The 24,538-nt window shown below is 36.9% G+C and overlaps 1 long non-coding RNA gene across 2 annotated transcripts in view; it reads left to right on the top strand.

The window, feature by feature from the left end:
• The window catches only part of LOC310897340, a 96,430-nt gene that overhangs the window by 50,564 nt on the left and 21,328 nt on the right, over positions 1–24,538 (top strand). For both annotated transcript variants that reach the window (XR_014582232.1, XR_014582233.1), the window contains exon 3: positions 18,923–19,031. This is a non-coding gene — a long non-coding RNA (uncharacterized lncRNA). The remainder of the gene's footprint in view (positions 1–18,922; positions 19,032–24,538) is intronic.

Below are 24,538 nucleotides of genomic sequence, written 5' to 3'. Positions count from 1 at the left end.
CATTTTTGTCCAGATGCTAAAACTTAAGAGACACAAACAAAGCACAGGTGGGATAACCCTTGCTATGTTCCTAAAATAGTTATTGAGGTAATCCTAATTATATCTTGATTAGTTTTACTTCACAAATGGCTTATGTCTGCTTTTATATGTATTTCATTTACTTTCTCTTTTCCTTTTATTTAAAATGAGATTAAAAGTCTGCTAAAATATATTTGGCAATAAAAAGTATTTGGAGAGTCAAGAAAGAGATCGCATTAAAAACATTTGACTTAAGCAGCAGATTTTAAATAAAATCAATATTGCAGGAAGGCAGTGGTCTAATTGCCATTTAATTGTGTGACCAAATGCTTACCCCAAATTAATCCAACTGTAGGGCTGAACTCGTCTTTTGTAACGAGAAAAACCATTGCAAACTCATAACTTTAGTGGGCTTTTTGTGGGCTTCTTGTTCCTGAGCAGGTTCTCCCCAGGGACACAGGTGGGGAGGGCAGCCCCACCAGGCCCAGGATCCAGCAAGGCCAGTGCTCGTGGTGCCTCCGTGCACCAAGACCTTGTTATTCAGAGACAAGCAGGCAAACACCCAAGCTGTTTCTCTAAGACCTGGTACATGTACAGCATGGATTATTATTAAATTCCAGCAAAGATTTTGGAAAATATACTGAGTAATAATCACCTTGCTGGGGCCAATGCTGCTTCAGATTAGGGACTCAGAGCTGGGGCCTTCAGTGAATGCCTTATCAGGCTCTTCAAACACGGCAGTGGTATTGTTTTGGCTGGTTTTGTTTTCTGCCAAAAGGTACACAAGATATCGTATGCTTTCCGTTCTTGGGGCAATGAGCCATGTTTGCTGAATGCCCAGTTCTGTTATGATCCATGAAAAGTAATGCAATGTTGCATATTTTATCAAAGTGAAGATGAAGTTTTTAGCTGAATGAATTTTTCCAGATGAAATAACCAGAATGCATCTGTATTACTTTTCTAAGGAGCACAAACACACTTGGATGGCTAAACCATGTTTCCTCTGTCATCTTTGAGTGTCAGCTTTACTTCATTCTCTCTGCTCCACTTTCCTTTAATACTGCAAAATTGTGATACCTCTTCTACAAATGATACACACGAAAGGTTAATTGTCTGGGCTTATTACTAAGGGCTTTCCTCACACCCTAACTTAGTTTCCTTGGCAGTTAGAAATATGTTGCAGAAGACGGTGGACATGTAAATCCATCAGTATATCCTATGGTTTTTGTACACACTTTTGTAGGAGCCAGGAACCGTGGCACTGCACTCTGCAAAGTGAAAACTTTGAGCTTCAAAGGCACTTAGGGAGCTGACTCCATTGATTTCAAGGACTGAATTATCTTAGAGATGCTGAGGTTTAGGAAACTAACTCTCATTGACTTTCAGTTAGGATCTTCAGAGTTAAATCTTGCAAAATGCTGAGTATTCCTAAAATTCAGTGGCTAGCCACAGCTCTCCCTGAAAACAATTGGGTTTGAGGCTGCCCAGCACTTTAGAAAACTGCTCAGCACTTTACTGGGTCAAGCTTTTAAAAATGTTTCTGTCAGGTTCCTATTATCAGTTTGAAAATTCATGGCCACTTTTGGAAATGCTTGCAGATCATGAGTGTGCTGCTTCAGTATGGGATATTAAAAGTGGTTCAGTAACAGAAAGGTTTTATAATAGACAGCCAGACATAATCACTTTATTATGAGGCTCTCCTAACAGCTCACAGAAAGCTTTGTTGTTCTCTAAACATTTATTCACATTTAAAAAGTGATCATTCTGTCTCTCTTAAAGAACCACAGCCTTCCACTATATAAATAGTGTTTTAGTGCTACAGAGTATTGACTCTGCACGCCATAATACAGCGTTATGTCAATCCACCTGACAACTGCAGATCTTGTCCATGTTTTTACTATAATAAAGATCTTTATAAAACCTTTTGTATCTGGATGTGAAAAAAAATGTGATTCAAATGTCAAAGTTATTTCATCCTACAATGAACGTTTTCTCTTTTGTCAGGCAAATGATCTCATTAAAAAACTAAAAAAGATCTGAGTCAGTGAGTTTTGAAGAGTCTGACTGAAGTGGACCCCAGAGCTGCATGTCAGGCAAGAAGGCTCCCTGAGCAGAGTGGGGCAGGAGTTTGGCATCATGGGATGGGATTCTAGGAAATGGTTTGCTTCTGGGATAATGCTTCCAGCCAGTCAGAAGGAGCACAATCAGTATGAGAAACAAAAAACTTTAAATGTCTGAATCCCACCCCTTTCTGCGAACCATGTTTTTCTCTCAGGGCTTTTTCAAGATTTTGAGAAAGGAAAAAAAAAAAAGCTGCATATAGACAGACATTCTATTGCTAAATTGTATTTAAGGACACCCTGAAAATACTTTGTTAATGATTTCAAGCACGGAATTTTTCATTGTGAGGTATGAGATTCATACCAGGCTGCTCATAAGACTGAATGAAGTGCTAAAGATCATGCCCAGAAGTGTAATTTGGGAAATTTTAAATTAAAAAATGAGGTCCATTGAAAATTTCCTTAGGATTTTGCAGTTTTGGGATTGAGCATCATCTGCTCAGTTTTCAGGACTGCAACTTTCAGCTGACTCTATTTTAGACACTTCAGCTTTTCTCAAGACATGCCAACAGGCATGTATTAAAGAATCATGCCAGAGAACACTTAAGTTAAAAGTGTAAAATTTGTTTAAACAATGAATAATTCAGGTCAGGTTGGATGGGGCTTTGGGCAGCCTGATCTAGAGATGTCCCTTTCCATGGTGAGATGATTTTTAAAGATCCTTTCCAACCCAAACTAATGATAGAATCATCATTATTCTAATTTTGAAAGTAAAATTAAACTTTTTATTATTACATATTGAAAATATTTTTAAAACTAAGTATATAGTCTAAAGACATTTATATTTTTAATAAATTGAACATATAGCTCATTATAGACTTCCAAATTGCTATATCATACTTGTTCATTTATTTTTATTGATTAAAAAAACATTTAAAGGTGCTTTTATCCCAAAATAACACCTGTATGTAGATTTGCACAGATGAAAAAGGCAAAGTTAAAATTGAAGCTGTTATTTTATTGCAAATATACAAGTAAACCTAAACTTGTAGCATTTTGTTCTGTTTTCAAACTTCTTGAAGGAATACAAAATATATTTCAGCTTTTGTTTCCAGTTTCAGCCAAGAACTTTTGTTTACTTATGTTTTTTGTAGTCCAGAAAATATCCTACTATCATCAACTCTCATCAATATAATTAATGCCAGTTCTACCTTCTGGTTTCCTATGATAGCAGTTTTTAAATTGTCATTAATAGTAAATTTTTAAGTATTTGATTATTCCATGGATTATTTTGCAAGTGTTCTTTCATTTCTTCTGAATTAATTCATGACAGATTTATATATGGTAATCAGTCTGAATATCTAAAATAAGCATTAATGAAATCCTAACAGACAGACTTAGCTTTTGGCCATGAATAACTAGAATAAGTTCAGATAATTTTTGGTGCTCTAAAGGTTATTCTAAATGCCATAGTTAAAGAAAGTTTGGTTTGGCAATGAATAGTAATTGCATAGTAATACAGTAGTAATATTTATATAGGAGTCAAGGGTATTTCAGATAATCTTACTAATATCACTTTGAAATTGCATTACTTTGGGAGGTTTGGCCTTAATATTAGGTGCATTTTAATAACAGTATAATTTAGCTCTTCCATCCCTGCTGGGAATCAAACAAGCCCCTTTCTTGTGAATTAGTGTTAATAAGTCTTCAATGGATTCAACCGTGGGATAATTAATGACTCACTTGTTCTTGCCAGAACAGTTCAAGTGGGCTTCGTGCAGCATACTGAGCTATTATCCTCTGGTGGGGTCATGCATCATGTCAACTAGTTAACAGCAATGGCTGCACAACAGATTTGGAAATGATATAATCAGAAGACTCTGAACTTTTAGATCTTGCTGGTGAACACTGCAGCCTTCTGCAGAAGATCAGCTGAAAGATATTGCACAATGTACTTACAGTGATAATTATACCTGAAAAGTGGCTCCTAATTTATCTTAGTTCAGCTTCATACATTTGACATAATCACACTGCTTACTCCCTTATATTTGTAACTTTCTTATGACCATTTGGTGGCCACACATGGCACACCACTGTGCTAATTCCTACCCAACAGATAAAGTGGGTGGGCACAACCCCTCCAATATTTGCAGCTATTTAGCTGTGGCTTTCCTGGAGCTGTAGAGAGAGGAGAAGACAAAACTCCTGCCATTTAGTCCTTTGTTATTGTGTGCTTGGATGCAGCAGGTCTGCACAGCAGTTTAGACCCTCATGTGTCCTGACACTCAGTTGCTGGCTGTATTGATCCTGTTGGCTATCACTGGTATCATGTCAACACTGAGAGGGTCTAGCTAATAATCTGGGCCCCTGTTGTGGATACACAAAATAAAAACATGGTCTCTGGTCAGATAACCATGTAGACTGTGTTAACAAATGTAACTACAAGTTCAGGGGCTCTTAGTGTTATGCCCAATAGATTCATTTGACAACACCTGTATTTATCTCCATCAATGGGTTCGTTCTCTATCAGTTAAACTCCTCCCGTAGGAGACTCTCTCTTATGGACACATGAAGTATGTCCTCATTAGAGAGTTTATACAAATGCTTCTCCTGCTCCTGGCTGGGCCCCCATACCCTTTTCTAAGTTCTACTTCTGTCTTCTGTGCTTTTGCTTTTCAGAGGTTACTCCTAACTGCTACATTTGCTCTCATCCCTTCATGTTTAATGTCTCTCCTTGGACCGCCACCTTTTCTGTGTAACGCTTTTATTTTTCTTCTTTCAGTTGTCCCTCAGATTTTACCTGTCTGTGATCCCATTCTTCAGACCTCCAATTGGGAATTATTTCAAGGAATAACAGGATAATTTCACACAAGCCCATGCTTTAATTTCTTTACACATACTATATTAACAGGATATGAGGCAGGAGTGGTTTTGTAAGGAGTGGGTACAAATAAAATGCACACAAGCATTCTCAAGTTCTAGATCTCTCATAATTTTTTTTTTTTGGCAATATTTTACATTTCTACATTTTTAAGAAAAAGTTTTCTTGTCTCTGTCTTCTCCCTTCTCTTATACTTAATTTCATTGATTTTCTCTACTGTGTACTCCCTGACACATGCTGTTGGACTGAACATCAGACCACACTCAGCACAGTGAATTTTTTCTGCCCTGTCGTTGGCAAGCAGTAAGATCCATGCACACAGGCCCCATTTGCACATATTTAAGACAGTGACTAATAATGCTTAAATAGTTGTTCAGATTACTCACTGTCTTAACTACAGTGAGAAGTACAAAAAAAAATGTGTGCATTTACTGATCAATTCTGTAACAAAGCTCAGAGTAGTCTACCAGCTGAAAAGCAGTTTAACCAGAAGGCTGCTGTCAGCTGTATCAAATACATGCTCTTCTTTTAAACTGCTGAGATCAGTAATGTACATCTGATGGCAGAATGGAATCAGTGTCTTCAGCTGAGCCTGTACTGCTCATTCTGTCTCACCAGACCTCATCCCTGACTCATCAGCAGAGCTTGGCTTCCCTTACTGGATTGCTAGTGGTGGTGATTTTCTGGAATGTAGTCAGTATCCATGGAGGGGTAGGATAGTGGAAGAAACACACTTCATTTATGTAAACCAAGATTTGAAGAAGGTCTTTGATGGAAAAAGTGTCTTGTATTAAAATGCTAAACTACAGATCTTTCAGTCTTCATTTCTAACTAGCATGTGGTCACAAATGGTTCATCTAGGAGCAGAATATCTTAAATAACCCCTTCTGAGAGGTACAAGGTACACTGGAGACTATCACTTTTCTCATGTGGTAGTCTCTTATGTTTACTTTGCATCTGGAGATACTGCATATTTGTTGATGTATTTTATTTTGGTAATATCATTGTGGTTATGTTTCTGTGTAACACATGGCGAAGCAGAATAAATACATACTTCATCCTTGTTACAAATCTTTTCTGTCTCTTCAAGTGTGCTATCAGCGTAAAGCAGACGTCTCTTAACTACCTCTCTACTCTTCCTCCACAGATGTTCGCCATGTGGTGCTATAGTAACAAATGGCCAGGCCATTTAGAATAGATAGAATAAAGCAAATTACTTGAATCATGTGATATCATAACGCTTTAAGTCATTATGTTCAGTAGGTGTAAAAGTGATTGAAAGCACAGGGGGCAGGCAGTTATTAGGATTTCTTCCATAGCCAATACAAAGAAATGACTGAGTCCGGTATATCATTTGACCTATTTATAGACATGTAAAATAATTCATATGAATTATATCCTGAAGAGTTTACTTCTCCCCACTGACTATAAAAAGACCCTAGTGGAAGTAGTTCAGACATAAATAATGCCCGTGTCAATGCCAATATTGATACTAATAAATATTTTTCCAAGCTGAGTTCTGTTGCCCAAGGATAGTGTTAATTTTCTTCATGGTATCTCATATGGTGGTATGTTTTGCATTTGTGACCAAAATGGTGTTGGTAACACACTGATGTTTTAGCTCTTGATGAGCAATGCTTACACAGAGTCAAGGTCTTTTTTGTTTCTCAAGTTGTCCCACAGGTGAGGAGGCTGGGGGTGCACAAGAGGCTGGGAGGGGATGCAGCCTGGACAGCTGATCCCAGCTGACCGAAGGAATATCCCATACCATATGATGTCATGCTCAACAATGGGGGAAAGATGGAGGAAGGTAGGATGTTTGGAGTGATGGAGTTTGTCTTTCCAAGAAACTGTTAAGTGTGATGAAGCCCTGCTTTCCTGGAAATGGCTAAGCATCTGCTTGCCAATGGGAAGTAGTGAATCAATTCCTTATAGAATCATAGAATAGAATCATAGAATATCCCGAATTGGAAGGGACCCACAAGGATCATCGAGTCCAACTCCTGGCTCCACACAGGTCTACCCCCCAAAAAATTATTTTGCTTTGCTTACATACTTAACTTTTGCTTTACCTATTAAACTGTGTTTATCTCAGCCTGAGGGTTTTTTCAGTTTTACCCTTCTGATTCTCTTTCCCTATCCTGCTGGGAAGGAGGAAGGGAGCAGCTTTGTGGAGCTTAGCTTCCTACCAGGGTTAACCCACAACAGTGTTGAAAGTTAGCTCAAGAGTGCCAGATATCCCCATCTCCAGTTGCCAGTAAAGAAGGATATAGGTCTTCAGCAGGTTCAGTGTCATTCCTGCTAACTCCATGCAGGTGACTTAGACATCATAGAAGATCTAAAATGGCTCTAGACACCTGGATTATTTCTCCTGACATCTAAAATGAAGTGGATGAACTCTACTCATAATGATTAAAGTTATCTTTCTGGATTAAGCTGAAGGAATTTTTAAACCAGTGGTCTCAAAGATTCCTATGGACTTCTGTGCTTGAAATAAGTGTCAGTGGAATCTGCTTCACAGATTATTCTGATGGACCACCATTACATAATGAATGCAACTGTGTAGAGGCTGATTTTGGTCACACACTGAAAAATATCAAGTGCAATGCCACTGAAATTAGTTTAACAACAGTGGGATTGGCTGATACTAAGTCAGAGTAAGATCCCACAGAAAATATTCACAATTCTCATGGTAAGCGCAAATTTCTTTTTATGGTTTAACAGAAGTTTATGACTTACTATTTGTTAGTACAGAGCAATGGTCCATGAAATTATAAAAAGTAAAAAGTAAAAAAAAAAAAAAACAAACCACAAAAAACCACAGACACTACTGTTATTACTGTTCTCATAAAAAATTAATTGGTCAAGTATTTTTAAAAATGTACTTTGATTTCATTGCTGTCATTCTATATTGTTATTTACACTATAAACCCAAGTTTTCAAATTGAGAAAAGCATTACATGTTTCATTAATCCTAGATTGCCGAATTAAATATAGACAAGCATGTTAGAGATTTTCTATGTATTATCTATAACCTTTATGAAACAAAATGCTGCTCTTCCAGAGTAAAGTTACTGGCAAATTTTTTGTGCACTTACAAGATTTGGATTTTATATCTTTTTCTTTTTAAGTTTTCAGATGACTGGTTAGCTTAAGCTCAAGATTTTACCTTTTCAGTAAGTAGCATTTGTATACAGGTATTCTGATATAAGTTGCATACAGATTTTTCTCTGCATTTTTCTGAACTGTCATTTTTGAAAAAAAAGGCAAGAAATATTACCTAAACAAAGTATGTAGAGAAAAAGAGAAATAAACATTATCAGGTCAATTATTTTTTTTTTTTTTGTAGTTCTGATAAAAGCAATTATACCTGAAATGCTGGCTTGAGAGACATCTCTCTATTTGCATGAATAATAGAAATAGAGATGACTCAAAGCTTATAAGCGATTCAAATAATTCCTATATCTGACTTTGTGTGTGGACGTGCAACAGAAACATGGTGGCATAATTTTTGAGTCCGTTTTGGCCATACCACTCTTAGTATTAGACAAGAGGAAAGGTGCAGTATCAGAGAGAGACTTTTTACATTCATTTAGCCATAGTCAATTGCATTTTTGTCCCTGGTTCATTTAGAACATTTGTTCTGTGTGTTGTTCCTTGAAAATCAGAAATTCACTTTGTCACGGTTTATAAATCAGTTCTATATATGTGTGTGTGTAAGTAAGAGACACACATACACACAGAATCATATAATCATATAGTTTGGAAGGTACTGTGGAAGTTCATGTAGTCCAGCTAGGTCTTGAAAACCTCCAAAAACAGAGAGCTCAGTTCCTCTGGACAACTTTCTCCACTGCTTGGCTGTCCTAATAGAATATTATAGTACTCCTTACTAGCTAAACAGGTGTCCCCCACAGCAGATGAACAGAGCCTAACTAGCAGGAACTCATGCACTCCCTACCTTTTACTAGGTATGTGTTGATTTACATAACCATTTAATTTAAGAAACAAGGCAAACAAGTTTATTTGTGTCTCCCTGAAGGATTTCTCTGAAATTTACATTTACATTCTGGAAAGTTTCAGGATTTGTTTATGTTGGCCAGAGAAAGTCAAATGAGTGCATTTGATATCTTCAACAGTTTAAAAGTCTTTCTTCTCTACATGGTCTTCAAATAGAAATCAAGAAGCAAGTGTTCCTGCCCTTTCTGGTATGTTTTTAATTTCTCACACTTAGATGTACGGTGGTTATTTCAAGTGCTCCTTCAAGTGTGGATTCTGCATCACATTTCCAAGTGGTCTCTGTACATTTTACCAGCTCATGGCTGCCAATGTGCACTAATAAGCTCATTTTAAAGTTGATTTTTATAGTATAACAAGACATATTTCAGAACTTATGGGAGATTTGATCACAGTAACTTCTTTGCAACTGATCCGGAAAATTTAAATTATTCTTCTAACCTACTTCCTCAGTATGTTCTAATTTTCTGTATGTATCTCTTAATATTGATGCATCATATTCCTCTTCAAGAATGCATTTAGGGTGGGATTCATCTGAACAAATGTTCATAGGTTTATAGTTCTTCCTGAATTAGTCACCTGAAACTCCCTTTGTGGTCACTGCAGAGAAATAGGCTTCCCCAGGGTGTGTTGTATGTTATCCTACAGTATACATCGGAAGTAGGTCAGATGAATGACTCCCTGAATGTGCCTGTTGCTCTGTATCAACTATAAGGGGAGGCCAGGTTGAGAAGCTTGTGCATTACGTCCACACTGTAACTATTTAGAGCTATGAAAAATAAATTCTATCCCCAAAATCTGCTGTTCAGTTTCTCATTAGTTTGTTTTCACAAAAGATATTTCAGTCCAGTTTAAACTGGATTTTTTTTTTTGATTTGTGCCCATAAGTGCAGTAAAATAAAATTTCCATAACTGGATAATTTCTTCTCTAATTCTGAAGTATCCTTTTTTAGTATTATTGCTTTTTAGTCAAGTTGAAGACCTGTCTGCATTACTCATTTTTCATATGGTATCAAGATACACATTTATTAGCCCTGTTTCTCCGAGCAGTGATTTAGGACAGATTAGTATAAATATTCTGAGGCCAAATTGTCCAGTCCTTTTTCAGAATAAGTAATAGCAACAAAATTGATAACAAAAAGAACAAACAATAATAATAGTGTTAATATCAGTAATAATAACAAACTGAAAAGAATAATAATACAAAGTAGATATGAACATTACTGCTGTAAAACAAACAATGACTAGGCTAACATTTTTTTTTAATTAAACACGATTCTAGAATCTGTTCTCACATACTTGTGCTAAAAAGCAGAGTAAGATTTGCAGAGGTCACCTTCAAGATCTTCTGAGGAGACACATATATACTTTTGACAGCTCATGAAATCCTAAACTTTCATTTGTTAATAATAACCACATCTGTAGGAACATGCAAGTAATTTATTTCAAGAGACAGCTGATTCCATTTGAGTTCTGATGCTTGTTGCTCTGGATGTTAAAGTGCAGACATTGTTTGACCCAGGTAAAATAGCTTTTGTTTCTCTTCTTCACCTGAACAGGAGAATACATCCCCTCTAAATCCCATCTTGGTTTGTGTGCCCTTCAATGTATGACTTTGAGTCACAGGATTAGCTTTGCTTTATGTATATATATATATATATATATATTTGTATTATGCTTTATATGCCTACTTCCTTTTTTCTTTCTTTTTTTTTTTTTTTTTTTTCCTCTTTTCTTTTAATATGGAGATGTTTAAGACTTTGGGGACATCTATAACAAAACAACAAAAAAACCTGTCTGAGGACTTTTTAAATTCTGTAATAGCAAAGGCTGTGTTACTGCAACTAATACGCTGTTAACGTGCATTTGCAATATGTTCTTGCTGTACAATGTAGTCCCTATTGAGTTTTAAGTGCACCAAGCATACTGTCCTGCTTTGTTAGCTCCTTGCACCTGTAGTCCTTTAGGCATTGACAGTTTTATCTTCTGAGCATGTGTAGAACTGCATTGTGCTGAGCAGGTACATTTGGGCTAAGTGTGATTAGGATGCAGAAGCTGCAAAATTAGTTGATTACAGAGTCCTCAAAGGAGCTGGTTTGATAGGCAATTGCAAAGCCTTTATTACATGCGCTACCAGCATATAGTGCCCACCTCATGTAATGGCTACATGCTTGGAGTACTGTCTCACCGCCCTGACTCTAAATTGTCTCTTGCTTTGGACAGGACACTAACTCCATATCGTATATCCTGGCAGATGTGTTTATCATAAATTGTTACTGGGAAAAATATCCCCCCCCCCAACAAACAAAAAAACATACCAAAAACTCAAACCCAAAAAGGTTCTAAGTGAAAGAGCCCACATCTTCCAGTTTATCTCCTAAATTACAGGCTCTCTCTTTCCCTATTCCCATTCCCTGCAGTATTTTGCTTTAGTATTTATTTATTTATTTATTAATTATGGGACTGTGCACGCAGACAGGAAAAGCACAAGTACTATTGGTAAGGCAAAGGGACAGCCTGATGAAGAAGACATCGAACTTAGGGTTCCTTGCCCTAGTTGAATGCCCCAGTTTTTGGTCAGTTATGTGTTATGTGGACCCAGCAACAGCCCCTGCAAACAAACTGGCCTTCCTCTGAGTTGTTTGCTAGATTTAAATGTAAAATCCATCAAGGACCTCATAGTTCTCTACCTACTAGTAGGATTCAGCAAGAGTGACACTTATCCTTCAGGTGCTTACTGGTGAGACAATTTTGGTGTTGGCAGCTGGTATTCATTAGTTTTGTAAAAAGTCCTTTAAAATCAAGTCCTTTATGACCCTTTCAAAATGATTTTGTAAATTAGAATAAAAATTCAGTATATTGCAGGGTGCCTGTGTGACCAGGCGTTTCGCCCAAGTGAGAGCCTTGCAGACAACAGGAGTGCAGGATTCCTCTTTGTCCATTTGTTAGATTCTTAATTCGGACAAGCCAGCTGCAAGAGCAAAAGAGCTGCTTGATTTTTAATGTCCATTTAGTCTTTATTTTCTCTGACCCTGATTACAAGGATAAAGAACTAATTGGTACAAATTCCCACTTTTTCTTTGACTATTGCCTCATGATTGTTAGGAATTTGTTTGTTTCAACATATCTCCTATACCAATGGGTACTGAGCATTAAGCTTTACTTAGTGCCACCCTAGGTCAACATTTGTGATGTTATATGCTGTCTGCCTTTTTTTTGATTTGTTTTCTGGTTCTGTATGTGTAAATGGGACAGACCATTTCAATGCCAAGGAGGAAATAGGATACCACCATTTTTATCACTTTCAGATCATTACTCAGACGTGGTTTATAATCTGCTAGAGGTCCTACTTCTCTTCTTTATCATTGTACTTATTTATTTCACATGGCATCTCTATTTTAAACCAGAGCTTCAAATCAATACCATAATTAATATTCTGTGCTGCTGAACTGTATTTTGCTGCAACTTTGACAACTGTTTGTGGCCTTGGGGTGTCTATGTTAAAATCTTTGAGACTATCATTAGATTGTTGACCAAATTCTTCCCTTCTCTTTTTCTATTTTATTCTGTTTGATGTGGAATGGCACCATCCTAGGGCTCTGCATAACAACCATTGTATTTCCTTCTTTTTATATGCTGCCTCCTACTTCAATTTTTCACCATCACAACACAATGTTCTTTTGCTTTGCTGATGGCTCCCAGCTCTCCCTCTCTCTCTCTTTCCTGATGCTTCAGCTGCAGCCTATGCTTTGTCGCAGTGTTTGGCAGAAATTCAGAACTGAACACCTTAATTTTCAAGTGAATTTGAACAAGATGGAAGTAAAACTAATTATCTCGTGGCACAAGCTTGCAACAACACCTTCTGCAAACATGTAATTTAATAGTCCTGTGTTCTTTGTGCACTTAAAGATCTCAAAATTATTTTTGTCTTTATTTTAAAGACTAAATAGCATATATATGCAGATGAGAGATGGCTTTATAACTTAAAGAATCCTGCTGGAGAGAAACCATTTATGTTCCATTGCCAGAGTGATGATGTTTTACTCACTGACAATGTTAATCTTAGACTAGCCAAAGAATGTGTTTATGATGATGTTAGGAGTGTACTTATTCCAAATGCTTCTTCACAATTCATTAATTTATTCCAAAATACCAAACTACAGTACAGCTTTTCTGTAGATACCTCAGTGTTTTCATTTTAAATTTAATATTAAATTTAACAGTTATTGATGACTTGAATAGAGACACTTTTACTGACCTTGGAGAGAGTAGGATATAGCATTTTTCCTTCATGGATTTTGTTAGCCTCTAATGTTTGTCGTAATGATTTTTGTTCAAGTTCACTTACTTTTTATGAACTAGTCTCTCACCTTTGTTTTCCACTTATGACAAATTCAGTGACATTAAAATTACAGTTGGAATTCTGCACTTTTTTTTTTTAATGATATAACATTAGTGATATAAAATTTATACAAAACTTGATGAGGAAAATATTGATTCTCCACTAGTTACCACAGTAAAAATTTTACTTTTAAAATTTGTAACAGCTGTTGAAGCCATGTTTTGCTTGACCCTGGCTAGTACTTTCTATCATCTTGTTACAACAACAGCTCTTATGCTGCAAACACTTCAGTGTGCATCTGACTTAATTCTTGTGAACAGTCATTTTGATCCCGGTTGCATTATTCAAACTGATGGAGGCCAAATGCATACAATACTTTACATGGCATTCGCTTTAGAAAGTATCCAGAACGTTTACAAAGGTTATGTTTCTCTCACGTATGTCTTCTTGTCTTCCATCTTTTCTCTTCCTTTCACATATCTTAAGATTAGATTCTTAACTTCTTTCTCTATTCTCTAATGGTCAAACAAACCTTTTGTTTGATAAAGGTGAATCTTTTATCTCTTTATTAGTCAGATTTTGAAACTCAGCTGGGACCTAGTTTCTGTCATAATAGATTAAGTAGTTTCTGTTGTTTAAAGAAAAAAAAGTGCCTATATGATTAGTCCTTAAACATTTAGTAAGTAAAAAATGCTAGTATTTTGCTGAAGAGAGGACGGAAAGTCCTGGAGAGTTAAGCAAGCTTTTTGAAGCAATGATAAAAACTGTGTAGACAACAAGTCGGTAGTCCTTGAAGAAAGGAAAGTGCTGAAAGCGAGAGAAAGCAGCCTGGCAGCTCCTCCTGAGCAGGATTTGCTGTTTGTTTGTCTGTTGTTGTAATTGCTCCCATTTCATGTTCTTTGTCTGCCTTTATTCCCAAAGCTTAAAAGAAACTAAACTGGGAAGAGTATTGTGACAGTATTGACATTGTTCCTTATCAGCTTGGAACATGTTTAAGAGTATTTTGTCCAGTACACGACACATAAAGTACCAGTGTAAAGATACAATTTTAGGTTCTAATTTAATAAAATACAATTAGTTAAGATAAAAATGCTCTTTCTTAGGTAAATGGAGGACAAAATAGAGGTTATTTGCCTTTCTATTCTGGATAGTTTTCATGCTAACTTCTACAGGTTAAGAACATGATGAAGAAAAGGATCAAAGTGCGTCAGAAATCAGATGACTGTGGCTTCTTGAAAGAAATCTGCATCCCAAACTTAGGCTTCTAGTTCATTGCACAGGCAATATTAAGCAATGAGCAAAAAACCCTCAACATCCTACATCCTACACAAACACACAACATCCTACCCAAAGGTATCTGTGTGTCTGTAAAGCACAGTTATTGCTGCCATACTTTTTCAGAGTTCAAGAAAAAAACAGGTTCTTCTCTTTGTTCTGGCTATCCATTATAATAAATTGTCAACAGGTATCTGCCACTTTTCTTTCAAAGAGAAGAATTATCTTTCTGTGTGCTTGTTTTTTAATTGATAGTGGTGTTACTTAACATACTATTTATAGTAATCACTGAAATCAGAGACCCAAACTGAAAAGCCTCTTTACCCAACCCCAGGGAAGATTCCAGGACCAGGTTTTCTGTCTGAGTTATCTCATAAGGCCCTGACTCTCCAGTCTAAGACTAGGAGAGATACTTACCCATCTGTATTTCCTACATCTCAGGACTAGGCAGCTATCCTAGGGCTCTGGGTAGAGAATTTTGAATATCATACAGAGAGCGTGGAAATCCAAACAAACTCCTGGGAGTGGGAAGGTAGCAAATTACTGCAGAGCACTCTAATTGTCTGTGAGGGCACCCTTTGTGCCTTTGAAACACAAGGCCTGGCCTCCTTTAGTAAAACACTTATCAGTGCCCACTCAAATCTAGTTGTAACTGCATGGGGCTGTGCGAGAGAAACGGTGTCCTGAGGCATCCTTGTCTAAACCTAATGAAAACCAGTAGGACTCTTCTGGGCAGTTAGAGAAAAGGGGAATGTGACATGAGGAAGTTGAATTGCACAACATGTCTCATGTCTACCAAAGAAATGTGTAGCATGAACTACCCGTACAAAAGGTAGGCTAAAGCAAAATGTAAAGCAAGTCCTCTGGCAGAAGAACTCTGTGTACTTCTAAATATGCTGCATTTGGCCCTCCAAAAATAGCAGGAGGATGTCTACTACTAGGGGAAAAAAAAAAAAAAAAAAGATTACTCTGTGCACAGTAAAGTGATTAGGTTCATAGATAACTCCATTAATTCCAACAGTACTAGCATCAAACATAAAGGCAATATAACACATACTTAAATGCACTACATCTACATGCATGGCCAGTCTGGTATTAAATACTCAATCTGCCCTGACCACGTCCTGTTTGGGTCCTATGCAGTATTACTAAAAAGTGACATTTCTGGAAAAAGTTCCTGTGCCCTCTAGTCAATGTCCTCCCACTTATTCCCATTGTGTGCTTGCATTCAAGAGCCTGAAATTAATTCAAAATATAGGAGATATATTTAAAGTATAACCTGTAAGTCAACAGGGGCATCACATTAGGCTGACCTAATGGAAATTATTTCCCTTTATGAGCAAGTTCCAGAAAATTCATTTTCTATGTGTATTTGACTGCAGGCAACTTGAGTTTAAGAAACACCTTCCATGTATTTTGTCAGCTGCAAAAGGATATTGTTGCTTAGGTAAAGCATGATATATGTTTTTCTATTTTATACTTTAGTCTTTTGAAAAGAAAATTAAGCAAGCTGTGCTTATCCTGTTGTTATGGTTTCAGGCTACCTTTAGCAAGTTACCATTTACCAAAGCATACCTCAAGGTACCTTTAAAAACGGCACTAAAATTTTGCTCGGAGTCCAGTACATTGCATATTGATTAATTTTGCTCTAGTGCTGTGACTGCTTAGTGCTTTACTGTGATGACATACATAAATGGGGCTGCTATAGGAAGATACTGAGATGCCATTAATGCCTCTTTCAACACAGCGTGGGGTGACCTTGCTCAATTTTTTCATATAGAAACAACAGCTTATTCTGTATGTGTGTCATTCCTTCTCAAGATAAATTGTACAGGACAAAGTAAAAAACAAAGTTAATGCAGGTCAGTACAATATGCAGTATAGAAAGCTGCTAAACTACTGTATGACAGTATTTATGACAGATGGCTGAACCTTTTAGGTACGTTTTTCTCAGTCAGGTATCTCCCTTTGAGTTTTAAATTACCTTATTCATGTGCTCAGATAATTCTGCCTTTGCAGTCAAAGTCCCTCTTGTTCCCAGTGCTGTGAGACCCCACACTAATTCTTACAGAGATCAGAATAATGCAGTCTCCTGTAAAATCCTAGAGGTCTGTGGGTCATATCTTTTCTGTACCCACTTCTCTCTCAAGCTTACTAATTAATTAATGTACATATTTGACATCTCGTGCCCTATCTGCTGTGTTCTTGTTGGTTGACTTCATGGAGCTTTAATTCCTGCTCCCTGTCCTTACTGAGCAACACTGTGGGGTTTGGGACTTCTTTTGTCTTTGTGTTCTTCTTTTATCCAGGGTTGTGTCTACCTCCTGAGACATTGCCTCACAGCACTTCAGAAAGTATTAGGTCTTTTAATTTCCTTTGTTTTGACTGAACTGTGTACTGAACCTGTTTTTTCCATCCCTTTGCACTTAGTAAAGCCTCATTCTGATTTAAAGTGCATCTGATTTAAAGTGCATCACAGTGTTAACTGTGCTAGCCTTTATTCCCAGAATATTCATGCTCATTTGATCTTGTTACCACTGGAAGATTAGCGCAGCTCCTGGAAATGTTTGCAATTTTCTTTAACTTTTTGCGCTTCTCCACTCAACTTGCTGCTACTCACACATGTCAATTTAAGCCCATTCAGAAGTGTGTGGATTATTTTGTTGGTCTGGAGCTTTCAGAATTAATTCTGTTTCTTTCCTGAATATTCCCAATTGTGATGCTGATTATTTGTCGCTGAAGCCACTTGTTTTTACTATTTCATGCTTGCTTGCCTCTGATTCCTTTGACATTACCTGTTTACCAAGATGCTGTGGCTGCTGAGTGCCTCATATTGTATTTTAGCTCGTATTTTAGCTGTTGTCCAGGCATTTGTTAGAATTTATGTATGTTGAGAGAAAATCTCATGAAAGCCAACTTAATAAAATACAGTTCCATTGTATCAAGGTTTGGGGACAGCAATGTTGCCTGGCAATCTGTATCAAAAAGGGGGAAGTCTAAACATGGAAGGACATTAAATTCATGACTACAGTTTTCCTTTTTTTTTTTTTTTTTTTTTTTAAGCTTTGGAGACGATACCACAAACAGCAAAGAGTAAAAAAAGTAACAATGCAAAACCAGAAAAAATGTGTCTCTTTTCATATTGCAGGTCAGTTTGGTTTTGCTGGTCATCGCTCTTAGTGATCACTTAAGTTAGAAGGAACATAATGCTTTCCAAAAGCCATTGTCTGCATGTACCGATGTGCTTGACCTTCATTTAAAAATGGCTTTGATTTGTAAAAAGGAACTTGGAAATGTTACAATTTTTTTTCTTCAGTGTCTGTACCAAATAAGGTCAGGACTCAACACCTTTCATGGTGTTAATTTAACCATGGAAAAGCTAATTATAGTCAGTTACCTCCTCATTAGAGCTAAAATGCTTAGTAGAAAGTTTCTATCTAGAGGTTTTGCCTCTTTTTATCATTGTCAGAAGCTCGAAGTTTAATCTTGCATTATAAAGCTTCCACCCACCTTCTAGAGTGACTGTTTTACTATGTTACTGTTCTTCTAATCTTATTGTTCTTCATCTTGGCAAAAGAAATGACCTGGCTAGTCCCTCGAATAGCTTAATAATTCAGGTATTGTTTCCTAGTGCCTTTGAAATGTTTAACAGCAGGTTGCTTACTGAGAATCTTTATTTTGCCTTCTTGACAGTTTTCTAACTGCTCTCTTATAAATGTAAATCAACATATGCGTATAGTAGACATTCCAGCAAGTTGATACAGCCATACCATCCCACAAACAGGTAATATAGAGTATAAATAAATCACTGCAAATCAGCCACATATTCGCCACACTATATCTTAGATGTTTCTGGTAGCTGATACATAATATTCCCTCCCCTTCCTCCCTGCAACTATTTATGTGCAACATATTACTAATTTACACTCCAATATTTGTAAAGTATGTGTCTCCATTAGGGTGTGTATTATACTGCCAGACATGGTATATTGAGAGGAATGAACTCATTTGTATGAAATAAGAATCAATCATAACCTTGAATCAAATCCAAACAAAACATTTGTAAGATTCAGGAAACTTTGGCTAACTTCATTCTTGGCTATTTCATCTACCTCTGTATTTTTAGCTAGTCTTTTTCAGTGTTAGTTTTGCTTGGGAGGGGAATACGTTCAATTTTCTGGATTTTGACATTGTTAAACATTTAAAATTTAGCAAAAATGTCTTTAGGTTGAATTAGAATTTTTAATTATAATATTTTTCCTATGATGAACCGTGGTGATGTATATAAGACAGAAATGTACATTCTATAGCTCTTCTGTTGACTTTCAGGGCATCAGAAATGGATCCTTGGAATTTGGACTCTATTTTGAAAGACACTTTAAAATCTCTAAGCAAATGGGCCTCAACTACTTGCTGCTAATACAGACTGGAACTCAAGGTAAGCAGTAGCAATGCTGGAAATAGTATGGATGGATGTCAATACTTAAGTGATCTTTTTTTTCCTCACAAGGGCAGAGACTTATTTCAGGCTGAGTAACTAACTGGTTATAGTATAGTTCCTGAAGTATGAAAAAACTAATTAGAAGCCATGTTTTTTTAATTAGAATTTGGGAACATGTTTTCACATTTTCCTCAGTTAACCAGTTAAATCATTGCTCTGTTTGTAGAGTCCGATCGTATTTTAATGTTGTGATGTTTTCATTATATATAAAAACCACAGGTTTGTAGCTGCTAAACTATGACCACATTTCACACTGATACAATGAAGTATTGAAATTGAAAGCTAAATGTAGGATGATCTATGAGCAGAGAAAACTGGATATCATAGGAGCATATATGATATAGAATCATAATGATGATGGTGAAAGAAAAGATGATCAAGCAGACTTAGAAGTGTCAATATTCTGTAATGGCAGTTTTTTTTCCTCTTTCATCTGAGAATAGAAAGGTTTTGGCCAAACTCTGTTGACAGGTACTCCTCCTGAGGATGATCAAAATGTTTAATACTTCATATTTCTCCTTTACGCTAATATTTGTTATGTGCAGCAGGGAGCAGAAAAGCCCCAGAAGATGTAAAAAAACAATGCAAATCTGAGCTGCTGACTCTCTGCAGCTGCTTGGGGCTGACATTTGGTAGTAAAAGTTGTCTAGGTCGAGGGAAACACAAAATGTAAATAGCATGACAGTCAGAAGAAAATAATAATTGTAAAATCAGGCTGGTTTTACTAATCTGTCTGTAAGTTGTTCTTCATAACAGGAGTAATGAATTTTTAACCTGGAAATGACTTAAGTATACTAATTCCCAGCATCATTACAAGATATTTACAGACAGGATGCAGTTTCATGTTTATGACAAGTTCCATACTTATGAATTTTAATTCTGTGCTGGTTATCATTCATTCTTTCATTATCCAGCTGTGAGATCAGTGCAAACCATATAGGGTAGCTGTAGCGCTTCTACAGCGTGAGTTACACAAGATGAAAATTTTGTGGTAAATAAGAAATTAGTGACATTCTGAAGACTTGCAGAAGAGACAAAATGATCAATTTCTTCATACAACTGAAGAGCATCTGTGGAGCGAGGCGGGAGGGAAGTGTAAGCGTTCCACTTAAAATAGCAGCTGGTTTCACATCACTAACTGACAAATCTGAAATTGTGATTCACTGGCTAGAAAACTTTGGCATTCTAAACCTGCTATTAACCTTCTGCAGAGGGCAATTGGGGAAAAAAACACAGGCAGAAACAATTCAAGTGCTAGCAGCACCACCATCTTCAGAAGAAATCAAAAAGCTGTACATCAGCTTAAGTCACCACTCACCAGACCATAAAGGCATTCCCTCTTGCTCCTCTTAATTATGGTGCTGCAGCATTTATTCACAGGCATAAACTGTGATTTGTGTCCATTTGGGAATATGAGACTACACCAGTTGATTATAGTGGTACAATTACTATTCTCCTACTCAAGAGAAAGGGTGACATGTCAGACCGAAAATTGTCAATGCTGTCTTTTATCTATTCCTAATAAAATGCTAGCAAAGCCCTTGTCATTCAGACTGTAGAATATATGTTAGGTCTATTTCTGCCCAGGAGTCAGAGCATTTTGAGAGCAGGCTGTGGTACCCAGATAGGATCTTTATTTTATAAAACAGTGCCATGCAAAGGAACACAAACAATATCAGCTGAAATACAGGGCTCTTACAGTCTTAAATGAAGAATATTGCAGAATCTTGTCAGAAAACAAGGGTGATCATTCAGAAGTCATCATTATCCATTTATTACCTCAGCTTTATCTCTGAGATACATCTGCTCCAGTATTCCTTCTGGTCACTTCAGAACACCAAAGCCTTTGATGAAATTGGAGAGCAACTATTGCCTTTCACAAGATTAATAAACTTCTTTGGATTTTTAAAAGATAGCAAGCTGATTGACAGGGTCGTGTTATTCATCTTGCTGAATGATTCAAAAGTCTGTGTATTTCATGCAGGGTTTTAGGAAGAAGTACTGTACTAGATTGAGTTCCTTATCACCAATAAAAACTTCTCATGTGTCAAAGTCAAAGCTATTTTTTGTCCAGGAAGTCTCATACCAGAGATTTTCTTGGAATTACCTCTAGAGTTGGGAGTTAGTTTTGGATTAAGACAGACGTCTACATTTAGGTGTCTGCGAGTGTCTACTAACATGCAAAGAAATAGTCCACGTTCCCTTGAGGGGCAATGGACACCTTGTCAGTAGAAGCAGCGTCTGACACCCAGGGTCTGTCCCATCACCCCGTCACGAGCAGGGCAGCCAGTGGCACCAGGGTGATGCCTTGCCTTGCCTTGCCTTGCCTTGCCTTGTCTGCCTTTCCCTGCCCTTTCCTTGCCTTGTCTGCCCTTCCCTTCCCTCTTTCTCCCTTCCCCTCTCCCCCTTTTCCCTTTTTCCCCTTTTCTTCTGTTCCCTTCTGTTCCCTTCCCCTGTACTTGTGGAACTTCACAGTCCATTCATTCCATACATCCAAAGTATTGTACTCTTATATGTTCTCTTACATTTAGTTATACGTATTTATGTAAGCACTTTATTTAATTATTACTTACATATTTATGTAGGATTGAAATCAGTTCCATGTACATTGGGAAGAAATTTAGGAAATAGGAAAGATCAAATACAACATTAAATGTGATAAAATGAAGTTGGTCTTTTATTACTAGACATACACTGATGGTTCTTGAACACACCAGGAAAATACAAACTTACTTAGTATCCATCCAAGTGTAAAGAGGGATGAAAATTACTATTAGCTGTTTTTTTTAAAGCCAATAATTACTAATTAATGAGTTAGTTAAAAGGGCTTGGTCAAAGTAAAAGTTATGTTGTTCTGCAAAGCCATTAATCTTTGTGACATAAGAATGTTTGAAATGAAATTTGGAAACCACGTTTTCTTTCCACCCAGCTATGCAAAACTTCTTTACCCTTGGGCATACCAGAACCAGTCCATGTACTGTTAAAAAAGTGGCATTTGAAAGAAGCATCTTCCATAACATGCAAACACTTCATCTTCATTCATCTTTACTTCAAAATCATTTTGGTAACTTGTATGTAATCCTTATATGAATCAATCCAGTTTTTAAAGTATGCATGAGCAGATGACAGAGTGGCTGTTCCCAAGACCCAGAGCTGCTCCTCCCAACCCTCCTATCCACATCATAGACCAAGAAGGCCCTATATCATTCTTTTATCTTTTTTTTTTTTCAATCTTTCTCGTGTCCCACAAATGGACTAAGAACAGGGAACTAAAAATTAATTATACAGTTCTTGCAGAAAAATCCTTTCCAGGCAGCAGTTAGTGATTTTTTATGCAGTAAGGTTATTCAGTGTCAGCAGACTACCTTTTAGTTGGATTTTGGAGCCATTATTTCAAGACCATTTTGAATCTACTCTTAGCAGCTGCAAAAATCAAAATGTCATCATTCTGCCCATATCACTGTCTTCCCAAAGCTTTTTGGAAACTCTGCTCTTAACTTTACCATGTTCAAATCTTTGTTATGGAAATTTTGTGAGCACCTATGCTGTCAAAAACAATTCAGAAGTGGCCTGATTTGAAAACAGGTTATATTTTATGTTGAATTTTTTTTTTTGAACCATTTGCCAAAAACATCCAGGAAATGAAGAAATATATATAAAATTAAGTTGCATCTGCAGGCTAGGTGATTGTTACTCAAAGCTATCTAGAGAGCTGATGGACTTTGCCGTGTTACATGAAATGGAGATGACAACACATGCTAAAGCATATATATAGATTTTATATACATATATTTTGTAAATTAAAAAATGAAAGTACTTTTTTTTTTTTTTTTAATTAGTAAATAGATGCCTAGAATGAAGCCGAGAAACTTGAAACAGGATCCTGCATACCAGGACCCTTCTTGAAAAATATTGATCCATACCCATCAACTCCTCCTCATCAGTCCCTTCAAAGGATTCTCTGGACTCCTTCCACACTTTGTTCTCCTTTCTTAGATGGGCTGTCCTGCACTTCTCTGAACTATAGTGATGGGATGGAGTGCAGGTGCTCACCCAGTGGAACTTGTTGTCTTTGTTGTCTAACACCCAGTGTTCCTCTCAGGGCATCTCACATCACTTTTTAGGAGAAGTGTTACATTGTGAACCCAGCTTAAAATGTGAAAAAAGAACACACCTTGGAATGTCAGCCTTGCTGCAGCCTCCCTTTCTGTTCACATCTCTCTCCTCTGAGATGAAAACTAATGTGCCAAAAAATAAAAATAAAAAATGTCACCTGCATTGTTCCTTTGATCTGGTTTACAAAATAGCTAAACAAATATTTTTCAGTGACAAAAGGGAGGATAATGTGGGAGCACGAGAGCAAGACTCTTCCTTGTAATGGTATGACTGTTTTACATCAGATTAAAATATTTAATGAACTACTTTTAGCCTCCTATTATACTTACAACCCATTATTAGCCCCAAGCTTTTTCTGTATAGCTCCTTCCTAGTCAAGATAATCACAATTTTGTCTTTTATCTTTTTTTTTTGTAGTTTTATTTTATCTTACTAATTTCAGATTGTTTCCTCAAATGAGCTAAACAATTCTGAACATGGTTGCGTTTCCTAATGTGCTTTCTACTCACCCAGCTTGCTCTTAACATAAACTTTATGTGTGCTCTCTCCTCCAGCATTCAAACTATTAGTGAAAACCCAAAACAGGCCATAAAAGATGTTGATACCACCTCCAGAGATAGCCAGAAACTACTGAACGCTACAGTTTGAACACTTTATTTTGTCCAGTCTTTCCACTACTACAAGATAATTTTAGCTGCAGTTCGTTTCCATAGTAAAGATATGAAATATCTTTTGCTTTCTCCACAGACTCTACACTGTCAAATAAAATGAGATGATTTTGACAGAATATGCTTTTGTACTTCCTTTTGAGATGTTGCCTACCTTACTTGTTTCAGGGTCTAATTAAATGGTTGTTTAATACTTTTCCACAATATCTTTCAGGGTTCATTATGTACAGTTCTACTTTTTACTCACTCTGAAGATACAGATTATATTTACTGGTCTCCAGTCTTCCAGTGTTTACTGTCACCTCTGTCTCTCTCCTCCTCCAGTTCTCTCAGATAATTCATTGCAAATGACTAAGGGATCACTTTTTCTAATTCCTTTAAAACTGTGTATTGAAATCCATCCCATCACTGTCCTGAATACATCTCACTATTCTAAGTGTTCTGTAGAATCATAGAATCATAGAATCATTAGGGTTGGACTTCCAAGATCATCTGGTCCAACCATCCCCCTACCACCACTGTCACCCATTAAACCATGTCCCTAAGCACTACGTCCAACCTTTCCTTGAACACCCCCAGGGACGGTGACACCACCACCTCCCTGGGCAACCCGTCCCAATGCCTGACTGCTCCTTCTGAGAAGAAATGTCTGCTCATTTC

Source organism: Anser anser (genome assembly GCF_964211835.1).
Source record: "Anser anser genome assembly, chromosome: 3".
NCBI classification, from domain to species: Eukaryota; Metazoa; Chordata; class Aves; order Anseriformes; family Anatidae; genus Anser; species Anser anser.
The sequence above is the reverse complement of the archived record's forward strand: the minus strand, read 5'-3'. Positions and strand labels throughout refer to the sequence as shown.